Source organism: Rhamphochromis sp. 'chilingali' (genome assembly GCF_963969265.1).
Source record: "Rhamphochromis sp. 'chilingali' genome assembly, chromosome: 12".
Taxonomy (NCBI): domain Eukaryota; kingdom Metazoa; phylum Chordata; class Actinopteri; order Cichliformes; family Cichlidae; genus Rhamphochromis; species Rhamphochromis sp. 'chilingali'.
In genome coordinates, this window is record NC_137939.1 from 35,564,605 (window position 1) to 35,578,070 (window position 13,466).

The 13,466-nt window shown below is 44.3% G+C and overlaps 1 protein-coding gene across 5 annotated transcripts in view; it reads right to left on the reverse strand.

Moving 5' to 3' along the window:
* Positions 1-13,466, reverse strand: part of LOC308407532 (extracellular sulfatase Sulf-2-like) — a gene marked incomplete at its 3' end in the record, with an annotated part of 108,892 nt that overhangs the window by 74,703 nt on the left and 20,723 nt on the right. The window lies entirely within an intron of this gene.

Sequence of the window (13,466 nt, forward strand, 5' to 3'; positions counted from 1 at the left end):
TTTTCCCTTATTGTAACAGCCAGATCTCACAGCGATACGACTGTAATCTCATTAAATACAGAATAAAAAGTATTATTTGGGTCATATTGCAGCAATAGTTCTGAATTTGACACATAATCAGTAGTTTCAAAGAAAATGTAACCTGCGTGACCTCAAATGAAACTTCACGAGCTTTCGTGTCGATCACTTTGAGAGACGGGGCCGGTCTGGGATCCTTTCGTGTGCTTTCAGCTCGTTTGTCTGCACAGACACATTTGATTGTTTGATCCTGTTTCCACTCTCAGATGCGTAAATCTCCGATGACAGGAAACACTTGTCGTCTTCGTGTTCTCGCTTGTTTAAAACCTGTGAACTGTGATCAGCGTGCAGCCCGAGGCACCCGAATGTTTGCATGTCGCACAAACCAAAATAGACTCAGAGTTTCATTAGAGCTCAGCTGCAAAACAACCTGGCTGGGATCAACGGGGGGCACCGGGAGGGGGCTCGGTCCCCATGTAGATGCTTTGTGTTTTTCTGCGAAAGGCCACTTTTCTTTGTTGAAACTGCATCCCCGGCAGAGTCATTATGAAGCAAATTAGCTCGGCGAGTGGAAGTTTCATTTTTCTTTCAGGGTTCAAACGGAAAACCACAAACACATTTAGACTGAGCTCAAACCAACAGAGGGCTTTGGTGAAGATGAAGAGATTTTCAAGCACCCGAGCACACCGTGTGACTCTTTACAAAAATAAAAAGCAACCCTCTTGACCCTGGAGGTCCCTCAGTCCTCTAAAACAGCGGTCTCCAACCTTTTTTGCGCCACGGACCGGTTTATGCCCGACAATATTTTCACGGACCGGCCTTTAAGGTGTCGCGGATAAATACAACAAAATAAAACTAGTACCGGTACCGAAAAAAGAAGATTTATTCGTAATTTATTCGTTGGGGTAGCTGTAGCTCAGGTGGCAGAGCAGGTCGGCCACTAATCAGAAGGTCGGTGGTTCGATCCCAGGCTGCCTCCTGGCTGCATGCCAAATATCCTTGGGCAAGATACTAACCCCGTGTTTGCCTACTGGTGGTGGTCAGAGGGCCCGGTGGCGCCAGTGATGCCTCTGTCAGTGCGCCCCAGGGCGGCTGTGGCTACAATGTAGCTGCCATCACCAGTGGCTGGATGACTGGATGTAGTGTAAAGCGCTATACAAATGCAGGCCATTTACCACTTTTACCATAACACGTGAAAACAGAGTTAACGCTGAAAACCGATAAAAACCCTGAAAACCATACATTTCACACCTGAGCCTCAACTCTCGCGGCCCGGTACCAAACGACTCACGGACCGGTCCGAGGCCCGGGGGTTGGGGACCGCTGCTCTAAAACAAAACCACGTTAATCACATTGTATTTTATGACAAGCTGTCAGAGGCATTAAAACCAGGATATATCCACAGACTGTATATAAAAGATGGACACAATCACTGTGACATCACTCGCTGGTTTTGGTTTGTTCTTAGAGCACAAAATATGTGAGCAGTGTATGAATGTGCACTATTTACCAGACCTAAAGCCAACGATGTCCAAAACATATATAATAGAAGATTCCTCTACTTACATTTGTTAAGGTGCATTATCAGGAGAAAAAGAAATGAGGAAAATATTAAAATTACTCTAAAGCTTTTAAATTAACATTCTGAGAAGTCTTATTCCTTTTCTTTTTGTATAGTGACTAAGTAATTCACAGATAATGACCCAGTGCTTCGAAATAAAATGTTAGAAATAAAACATACTATAGCGATGTAAAGCAATAGAATACAACATAAAACATGAAGTTAGTGTGGAGATACAGAAATTATTTTACTGCTACAATATAACCTGCACTATTAATTGCATTAATAATATACCCTACAGCCTTGATATTGCATTAAAGATGTTTATTAAAGCTATAGCCACCACGTTAACCTTTTTATTCCAGGTGCAGCTATGATTATTTTATACACATTGCATGTTTGTGCTCATTCAGAGTTGATGCTCAGTCTATTAAAGAAGGTTTTAAGCTTTGTGAAGCGCTATGTCGTCACAATCTATTGTGTAGGTGACTTGGAGCACAGAAGGATGAACAGCATACACGCTTACAACACACATATAATCCAGAAGCCTGCCAGGCAGGAGGCCCGAAATTCATTTAGCTTCTAACTGCATTTCAGTTTGCTTAGTAACAGATGACAGAAGACCAGTTAAGAAAAGGACAAGCCCTCAGAGACCATCTAGGCTTGAAATCTATTGCCATGTATGGAAGGTGTTATAGAAAGAGGAACTTCTGTGTCTGTTTTTAGCCATTTAGGATGTACAATTTACTGTAATCGATGTATTTGATCTGTAATCGACACAAGAAGGGGCGTAAACCCTGATGTTATAAAATCATTTTCAAGTGTGTTCTTAGCAGGAGACGTGTGCTGATGTGATGCTGCAGACTCCTGCGTGTGTTTTAATAAACTCATCGTTTGATTGCATCTCCTGGGCCCCTGTTGGTTTGTTTCATTGCTCAACATTTTCGAACTCGTGACATTAGTTAAAAGTTTGACTGTATAAAAACGTCTTCTTTTATAAGCCAGAAACATGACACCCAAATCTCTGAGACTGATATTCTGCCTAATTTCTGAAGAAACAATAATCATAGTTTGTTTTAAATCAATATTTAAAGGATTTAAAGGAAGGTGTCAGTGAACTATTGCTTGATTTTTGTCATTCGATCACTAAAACTAAACATTTTAGAAAACTCAGAAGCTGAAACAACCGTGTAACTGAACCTCATTAGCATAGAGATAATAAGAAATTGCTAACATAACACAAATACATCTAAAAATATGGCCAATGGGGAGAAGCCAAAAGAGAAGTGGACCCAAAATAGACCTCTGAGGTACACCACGAGGCACAACTGTTCTTTCAGACATCACTCGATTACATACATATGGATATTATTGATCACAGTATCGGTATCAAGGCAGAGATCCACCATCATGACACTGATGTACAAGTGGTAAGAAAGAAGAAGCCAGATTAAAGCATCACCGAGACATTTAAGAACTTTTACTTCCAATTATAAATGAGACTCATGTTTTCAGTGCAAAAATATTCAGCACAACAAGAAGAAAGTCTAAAGGCTAATCGTCAGAGAGAGGATGACACCATGGTAACAACTACTGCTGCTTGTGAGGCTGTGTGTGTGTGTGTGTGTGTGTGTGTGTGTGTGTGTGTGTGTGTGTGTGTGTGTGTGTGTGTGTGTGTGTGTTATAATTACTCCAGTGAGGCACTCTGCCAGTGATGCCTGCCTTTGGGGAGAAACACACACAAAACACTGAAAGACTATCTTATACACACTCACAAGGCTAAAACACAGAATTATCTCACACACACACACACACACACACACACACACACACACACACACACACACACACACACACACACACACACACACAGCTCCACAGGTAGAGTAATGGAACAGTAAATCAACATGGTGACAGGAAGTTGGCGTGGCTGACAGGAAACGGAGAGTCTCTCCCCGGGTGGCTCGTCTTCTCTGCTGCACATCAGTGCAGAGTGTGTGTGTGTGTGTGTGTGTGTGTGTGTGTGTGTGTGTGTGTGTGTGTGTGTGTGTGTGTGTGTGTGTGTGTGTGACTACTGCAAAAAATGTTTATATTTTCTATCAAACTTTCTACATTTGATCATTTCAGGAGTGAAGATTGATGCGAGCTCCATCTGCATGGCGCGACAGAGATTTGGAGAAACAGTCAAACAAAGCAGTGAACATGAATCATTTCAAATGTTTCGTTTTCCGTCTGCTGAGAGAAACACCTGGAATTAATTATTTTGCTAACTGCGTTATGGACAACCCAACCATCTGCACCATCACCTGCAGGTTTGCGTCCATCTGTGAGGCCGTGGACAGCTTTCCTTTTACTGAGCTGGTGATGGTGACGTCATAACAGATGATATCAGCAGATAAAATTACTTTTTCGACGTTGTAACAGCTTTGGACGGCCAGTGTTTGCTGGAGCCTGTTTTAATCTTGTCTTTCAATTAAAAGGAATAATCTCCAGAATAAAGATCATCAAACGTTAGTTGGATTCGTTAGTTTTAGTTTCACGATTGGGATTTTCTCACCTATGTGCATATTGACCACATACTGTACATAAAAGATGGCTGTAGCGCACTGTGATGTCACCTATTGTGATTAACTTTAAGCTAAACCTTAATATCAGCTAACTGGCACACAGAGAGCCTTTGATCAACAACACCAGAGGAAATAAAACTCAGAGGGTTTCTGTAGGTGAACCTGTCCCAGGATTATCTGCAGCCGCCCTCGTCTCAGGATTTGTCTCCTGCTCTGCTGCCAGTGGCATGAGGCACGTGGCTGTTGGTTTATTCTCTCTAGCTCAAGGTCTTCTGAGGGACCTGATGCAAGTTCACTTTGACCTGGAGCTCTCTTTGCTCCCACTGTGGAGTCTGTCCTGCAGTGACTGCTGGCTGGCCTTGGGAAACTGGTCTTATATTCCGGGATCCACCCCCTACCAGTTAAACCCGTGTCCCTCATGACCCTCGCCTCATTTTTATTCATTTGCAACATTTGTTAACTTGCTAAACAACCACGATTACAGTATTAACCTGAATAACTGTGATGTGTGCAGCTGAACAGAATTACATCAAGGCCATCTTGGCTTTTTGAAACCAGACATCAGAAAAGTGGGACGGACTTTACCAATAAGATGCTCGCAGCTCATTGGCTAATGACTTGTGATTGATGAAGATCCCTGGTTGTACCTCGAGGTGACTGATGTTGTGATTTGGTGATTTATAAATAAAATACACTGAACATTGTATTAAATAAGATTTGAAAGTGTTCACTGATGTCACAGATCAAGGGTCGTTTTCCAACAAACATTTAGTTAATTGAGAGATGCCCCCTGCTGGCAACTGGAAAGAACTGGTGTTTTAGACCCTTTTTAGAGCAGAAGGCCATCTTTTATATGCAGTTTATCCTATCAGCAGGTTCTAGGACTGTGTGCAGCATCAGCTGTGTTACCTTTGATTTAGTTTAAGCTACAATTTATAGAAACTAACTAAAGTTTATCTACTGCACTACAATATAAAGTGTGTTATCACACACAGCCAACATTCAAGGTAAAACGACTCACAACATTATGGTCCTTCACTGTATTAAGCCGCAGCTTATGTAAACACACTGATACGAAGACGGAGCTAATATGATGTCCCAGATGGAGATCCCCAGTGTAGGAGGGGTTTAGGTCATGAAATTCAATGTTTTTAGGGGGGAACTGGTCACACAGGGTTCAGGTTTCAGTTTGAGGCCTTTGCAGGACTCACTCGTTCTGCATGTAATTTTCATTTAGCCCATTTTCTCCGTACATTCATCACGAGGAGTAATAAAGCTGTGGGAGGAGTTTCCAGTCTTTCTGAGTCTTTGAGTTTTGAGTCTCTGTTACAACCCGTCCATCAGCACGTCCACGTTCTCCTCTCCCTTCTGTCTTTCTCTGTCCTTTTACTCTGGATTGAAATGCAGGTCACCAAATCCCTGCCCACACCGGGCGAATGCAGCAGCCGGCGAGCCGCATTTCCCAGGATGTATTTGTTGTTCTTTAGCTGCTCTCCTCTCTGGTTTAGAGTTTCTGAAACAGTAGCAGAAGAGAGCCGCAGGGAAGATTTAGTTTGTCCTCCACAGAGCAGGGGACATTTGTCTTCTTTATTTATTTATCTTTTTTTCCTGCGACGTACAAATAGCTGAAGGCTGTAGCAAGCAGCGGTCATCAGTTAGACTCAGCACTTCCCCCTTCTTTTCCTCCTCAATCTCCTCGCCTCCCTCAGCTCCTTCTCTTTCCTCTCACCCGTCCTCCACCTTTACCTGGTAGCCTGCTGACCTCTCAGCGCACAAGAGATCTGTGTGTGTCACTGCGAGTCCCTCAGGCGGTATCCTCCACCAGTGAAGCAGCTGTTTTCCTGCGAGCAGGAGGAGAAGCAGCTGCTGCCTCGCTCTCTCTCAGATTCACCGAGTTTTCTCTGTTATTCATTTACTGACTCGACATTCGCTCGGAGCCAGCGACTCTTCAGTCTGACCTCAGTCACATCAGCAACCCGAACCTAATCCTGCTCTGTGTAATGGATGCTTCTGCTAAATTACACATAAATGCCTCGGCTACCATTGAGGCAGGATTAGAGGCAGAGCAGCCAAAGAGCACACTTATCTAATCAGTGTTGGTCTAAAAATGAGTCAAGAGAAAAGTAATTATTAACACTACGTTGTCATTTTCCTCCTCAAAAGTTTATCTTTACTTTTAGGTAACTAATGCAGCTCTTTAATCATGACATTTATCTTTTTCATGCAGCTGCTCACCCGACATGAGGCATAAATGATCTTTAAAACAGGTAAGACACAATCATGAGAAAAATAAAATGAGGTTTGATGTAACAGGAGTTTCTAGGAGGTCTTAAAAATTTGCCAAATGCATCCTCAGAAGAACAGCTGTTCGTTTAAGAAACCCTAAATGAGCAGCATGGTGGCGCTGTGGTTAGCATTGCTGGCTCACAGTGAAAAAGCCCTGCGTCAGCTGGGATTGGCTCCAGAGTCAGTAGCTTGTAGAGCCTCCTTTAGCACTAATAAGTAATGGTTTTATGTCTTTGACATCATTCTAGAGGAATTTTGCCACATTTATCGCTTCGGCTCATTGAGGTTTGAGAGCGTTTGTTCATGCACAGCTCTCTGAAGGTTCCCAAACAGCATCTCAGCCAAGCTGAGGTCTGGACTTGTTCCACTGCAGCACTTTGATTCTTTTTCTCCATTCTGCTGTGGATTTGCTGCTGAGCTTGGATCACTGTCCTGCTGCATGACCCAAGCTTTAGATGTTGGACACATGTCCTCACATTTAACTCTAGAATACTTTGACTCAGTAAGTGAAAGGTGCCCCAACTGTCACCCATCCACGCCGTGCTGATAGTTAGTGTGAGGTGTTTGTGCTCCAGACTTGGTGCTGTGAATCATGGACGGACATCTCCACTTTGGTCTTGTCTGCTAGAAGGACGCAGTTCCAGAGGTCTCTGGGTTTATGTGATGCAACTCCGCAAACCAAGCTGTGCTGACATATTCAGGCTTTTGTCCTGGCAAACCCTCCACAGGAGCCATGAAGCCTTCAGTGTTTTTCCCTTATTAATAATCTTTCTCACTGTAGAATGATCGACTTCAAGTTGCTTGGGGTGGACTTATGACACTTCCCAGAGTGCTGGGCAGCAACATTTGCTTCTTTAAGATCATTGCTGATGTCTTTCTTCCAACATGTCACCATTTTCATTTTCTGGCAAACTTACAGCGATCAAATTTCCCACACAGCAAGCAGTGAGAGGCGAGAGGAGACATGTTGCTGAGACGTTCCTGAAAAGGAAACGCTGACTGAAATGTTCATGCTCAAGCCTGTTAGAGGGAAACACGAGTACAACAAGACACCTGGACAGGTGCACGCACTTTTACTCAGCTTTCAATGAGCGGTTAAACAAAACTTCCTTTCAGTCTGCAGATCTTTAAGTCTGCTGCCAGTGACAACCAGTGGTGTCCAAAGACTTCACTAATGGACGGGCGCTAATTAGACCTCTGAGGTGTCCTTACTCTAAACCCTCTAATCTTCTTGTCCTTTCCTCTTCACCCCTCGTCTGTCACCCTCATCATTCACAGCCTATCACAGTCTTCCATTGCAGCGACACCTGCCGCTCTCTCACTCCGTGATGTCATCTCTAATTAATTCATTACGAGCTGGAAAAAAACAAAAACAGATTGAGCACAAAGCGACACGGTCGATCAAAACGAGAGGACAGCGGCATCACATACGCTGCTCTTCCTCTACTATTTCCACCTCTCTCACTTTCTCTTCATCCCCCTCTCCATCCCTTCGGGCGGTTCATCCATCCTGCCCACTCAGAGACAGAAATAGACTGATGGAGAGCAGGAGCGCTCTGCTGGGAGATGACCACCGGACGCACACACTCACTTTACTGTATGCACACATATATTAAGACAAAACATGTAATGTATGCTCCTGCAGACCCTGCTGCAGATTTCTTCCACCTGATTCACGGCTGACAGCAGGTCTGACGGGATTCGACTCCTTTAATATTTACGTGCTTCTCACAGCCTCTGGTTTACTGCAGCTTCCAGCCTTGATGACGGCAGGATTTACATCCTGGCGGTTGTAGTGGCGTGCGTTTGTTTGTGCCTAATTAACTGAGCGTATATTATAGAACGTCAGTGAGTCATTTAACACACATGCCTTCGGTTTGCCTGCATTGAGCCAGGGGGGCCTGCATAGCAGCAGATATGATGGTGGACCTCAGCTGTGGAGGGATTTTTTAGTGGGTATGAATGAAGCAGAAACGTGTGGTTTTCATGTTAAATAACAAAAATGTAACTAAATGTAACTGTTAGCGAGTTTTCAGAATTGTTTGGGGCATTTTGAGCTTTTTTGGCAAACCGGAATGCCGGGAGAGAGCGAGGAGGAATGGCACACAGGAAGTGATCCGGGACCCTGCAGTGGCCTTCAGCATAAAGCTCACCCACTCAGCCTGGTGAGTTACAGCAGCAGGCTCTGGATACGATTTTAAATAAAGATTTAAAGAGTTACAGGTGGCTCTGTGGTGCAGAGAAAAGCAAAAAGCTTCCAGGTTTCTGGATTTTTCTGTACAGAGTGCATCTGTTCCCACTTTTATTCCCACAGTCCAAAGACGTGGTCAGTGTGGGTGTGTGGTTTTCTGACTCTTAACCCTTCTGTATGCTGCTGAATCATGGAGCGCCCACAGCAGGCACTTTAGAACAATGGAGCTCCACCAAAGATCCCGAAGATCAACTCAATCGATGGAGACGCCAACATCAGTGATCTGAAGGAAACCATGATTCCCACCTCAGGAATGCTGCACCAACTCTGAGAGACCGGCCACAACACCCGTGATGCCATACACTGAGCAGAGGAAGGACAGCATGTCCCCATTACAAGGATAAGATCAAGACTGTTGGAAGAAATCTGCATGACAATGGAGAAGTGAAGAAAGCTGCTCTGAAGGGAAGTGCAAGTTGTGTAGCAGAGACTTCAGCGCCTTGAGGCAACTGTTGTTGTGATTTGGTGCTATATAAATAAAAGTGAACTGAACGGTGCAACAGCATCACAAAGAGCAAGACAACTCATCCAGAAGGAAGGAAGGAAGGAAGGAAGGAAGGAAGGATGGAAGGACGGAAGGATTTTTTTGTTCCTCTTCCCATCACTTGGCTATGATTTAGCTACTTAGCTGAAATGCAGTCCATGATTGGCCATCATGTGGCTGAAGACAGGACAGCTTAGAGTCAGGAACAGGTCTAGTTACAGTCATTACAGTCATTTTAGTCCTCAGCTGTAGGTGTGAGGCTGATCTGTCAGCCAATCGGCTTCCAGATCACTGCTGCAGAGAACATTTGAATTTTGCAAATAATTTCCTCGGAGGATTGGACTGACGTAATGGAAATTGAAAAAAAAAAAAAAAAGAAAGAAAGAAAGAAAAGGAGCCATTTATCATTTTCTGTAACACACACACACACACACACACACACACACACACACACACACACACACACACACACACACACACACACACACACACACACACACGCCTGCACTCCTATACTTGTGAGGACACAGTTCCAGTCTAAATCTCTCACAGATCAATATCTTGCTCTTCTCTGTATTTGACTCTTTATTACTCTGAAACCATTCAGGCAATCTGCTGGCTGCTTTACACATAAACATGTTAAATAAAGGTTAAACACACAAAGATCGCACACTCAATCGGCTGCCCTGACATTTAAACAATTACAGACTGATTATTACATTTCATTTAATATGAGTTTCTGTCACAAACTGTTTGACTGTCTCAGCCGGCCGGGAGCCTGCTGCTCAGGTTTAAATGCTGAGGCTCTGAAGCTGAATTTGTGTCGTGTTTTGTTACAAAGCTTATTGGTGACACAAAGTAATGGAAATTCAACAAACGCAAAGGCTACAGAGACGTTTTCCCAGGAGCGTCATACAAACATTCATCTCACAGAGAAAAAGGTAACGACAACCACTTGGTAAACCTGCACAGGCAGCCTACGTTAGTGAGTGGCTCCATGATAACCAGATGATTCAAGTCAGCATCATCACATCATCACAATAAAAAGTTACAGCTACGTTCCACACAGAGGTTCTCAAGCTGTGGCCCGGAGGCCAGCAGCAGGCCTCAGCAGCACTTAAACACATTCATATATCCACAGACAGCCACGTGCTCCTTTCTTAAAGCTCTTTTAGTCAAAACTCCGTTTCTTGGTCTCGCCTTGATCCAGCATGCAAACGGCCTGCTGATCTGATTTAATGAATGTTTAAAAAGATAAATGTAAACAGGCACAAATATGACAATTACTAACATTAAACATCAAAATTCTCCGTTCTCTCTTGGCTCTTGATGGAGGCGGTCGCACTTTCTCCCTCTCCCTTATCTTTCCTGATTGGCTTCTCATGGCCTTTGTATAGTCTCGCGCATTCTCTAACCCTAAGAGAGTCTCCCAGACTTGTTCTCTAAAAACCTGAAGAAGAATTATGGATTTAATCAACTGGTCAAATGGAATTGACCCCCTGCTGGGCTCGGGAGAGCCTGATTGTCCTGTGGAGATGTTTGCTGTTGGATACTTGATGGTCCGTTGCGTCGTGTGTCTGGTGACACTCTCGATGGAGGACACTGAACGACATCTACCAATTCGGAACCACAATAACAGAGTTCTGATCGGACCCGGCTTATCGAAGAACAAGAAGCGGCTACAGCTGTTCAAAATCCCACAAGGCTGTTCGACATGATAGACGATGGGCAGGGCTGTGAGTACTCAGACTGTGTTTACTGAATGCAATCTGGATAAGATCTTGCAGAAGAACAACGGGAATTGAGAGACCTGTGACCAGTGCCTCTTTCCTCATGTTGTGCATTTTCCATTGTTATACCTCTCTGACCTGTCTTCCCCATGTGATGTTTGTGTAATGTATGTATGGTCGGAAGGGTAAGATGGCGCTGGCACGGCTGGCAGCCTTAACCCAATTTCCCTCGGGATGAATAAAGTATGATCAATCAATCAAAACCAATGAGCAATCTGCATTGTAAGACGCAGTGAGTTTTTTTCTCCTCTGATGTGCTGCTTCACAACGCTCCCTCCAATCCGAAGTTATTTCTGCTGTAGGCCGCCCGAAAAAGTGACAGACTCAATAAATCAAAAACAAGAGAGAATTTAATTCTGTCTCCTTTCCAGAGAAAAACAATCAGCGTGAGGCACCGATCACTTGGTAACTCCCGTACTGTGCAGGGATGAAGGCTGCAGTGAGAACGGGCCAATTAGACGTAGATTATCCATAAGTCCCACATCCGAACAGTAACAGTCCCACACACACAAGCGCACACACACACACACACACACACACACACACACACACACACACACACACACACACACACACACACACACACAGGGCAGTGATGCATCATGCTGACAACACTGTGAGTCTCCTCACTGCAGTGACCGCTGGGAGTGAACACTACAGCTGAGTTATGCTTGATAGATGAAGTGGCTACAACGCTGACAGATATGATCCCTGAAGTTCCTCTGACCCGCTTCCACTCAAAGACTTTTATTATTTTAAGAGCATTTCTACTTTATTACTTCATTTGACTGGACACGGGAGAGACCGCGGAGCAGCAAAGATCCTCAGACGGATCTTTGAACCAATGATGTTCCACTTACACAATCAGTGTCGTTACCTCAGACAGAGACAATCGTCACATGTTTGTAACGTATACGTTGCATAGAAATTTTTGGAAGATGGAAATATTTTGTGTAGCTTATTTCACATGTAGACAGAGTGCAGATGCCAAACACCAGGGGGCGCTGCTGGGTGAGGTTAATCAATCAGATCATGGATTGTTTGGATATCACTGCTGCTATTTAAAAAAGAAAAAGAAAAGAAAGGAAAACATGACACGCTTTACAGGCCGCCCACAAATCAATCAACCAGTCACTTAATCAATAAACCAGTAAATTAATCATTCTGCTGTTTGTAATGCAGAGAAAAAAATCCGTCGACGTGACAACTCTCGAGTTTTCTCTCTGCCTCTGTCTGTGTCCTCTCAGTGTGTGAAACACACACACACACACACACACACACACACACACACACACACACACACACACACACACACACACACACACACACACACACACACACACACACACACACAGGGAGGAATGTGGAGGAGTACAGGTCATCTGGAGCTGAACCAGAAATCAGCTGCAGGGAAACAAACGAGGCTGCAGAGTTCACGCTGAAGCACCAACTCCTTCACTCTGCAGCGTCTCCATGATCCACTCTGTGCTTTTTACACAGCAGATTTAACAGAAACATGAAACACTTACCTCTGCCTCCCAAATCGCACGATTCAAGTCATTTTATTGTCAGAGTTCTAACATCGTACTTCTCGTATGCAGCTGGTCTTGAAAACATCTGCAGCACTGATATTTCTGATATTTCTGCCCGTGCTTGTTCGCCAGCTGGCAGAATTTCATTGCACTAAATGTTGAAAGTTCAGCCACGCTCCACGAGAGAGACGTGATTTGTTCTTGATGCAGCTCCAACGGTGTGTTTATGTAACTGCCATTTCATTTCTCTTCATTTGTTTAAGCAGGCGTCTTATTTACAGCCTCGAACATCTGTTTGTTTTTGCACTGAGCGATCCACGTGTCCTTATCCACGTCCACGCTTTCATGGCAGGTGCAGTAGAAGAACACATTTCATGGAGAAACATGGCCATCAGAGAGTTTTTGTGTATGTGGTGACTGCGCCGCTGTCAGCTTGTGAAATGATGATGTAATGGCCGCGTCTCCTGTTTCTGTGCAGCACATCTTTAAAGTCAGAGGGATCATCACCATGTCGATGCACCAAATTCACCAGTGCCTGGCTGAGAGCGCTCGTAGCCCTGATCTCTGACTTCGAAGCAACCAAAGACAACAACGATCAAAGGTTGACTGCAGTCAGTTGCATTCATCTTGGGCGTGCTGTGGTCTTCAACCGCTGTTTCCTGCACTGTGACTGTAACATGTGACTGTGGCGGTCTTTAGGTCGTGTCTTGGTCTGATTAACCTGATTTGGACTACCAGCTTCCTAGTGTAGATCAGTATGTGTTTTTGAGTCACACCCATGCATGCTTTACTGCTTCTACTTTGCACTTGTGTGTAATTCCCCCCCCCAGTGTGAGGTGTGCACACAATCTGACCGTGTCCGTGAGTTGTCATTGTTTGGGAACAGCCCCGTCATTAATCAGGAACGTGAGAGTGCGAGGCTGCAACACTCAGTCTCACCTCCTCATCTGCATCACTGCGAGTCTACGTTTCATTTT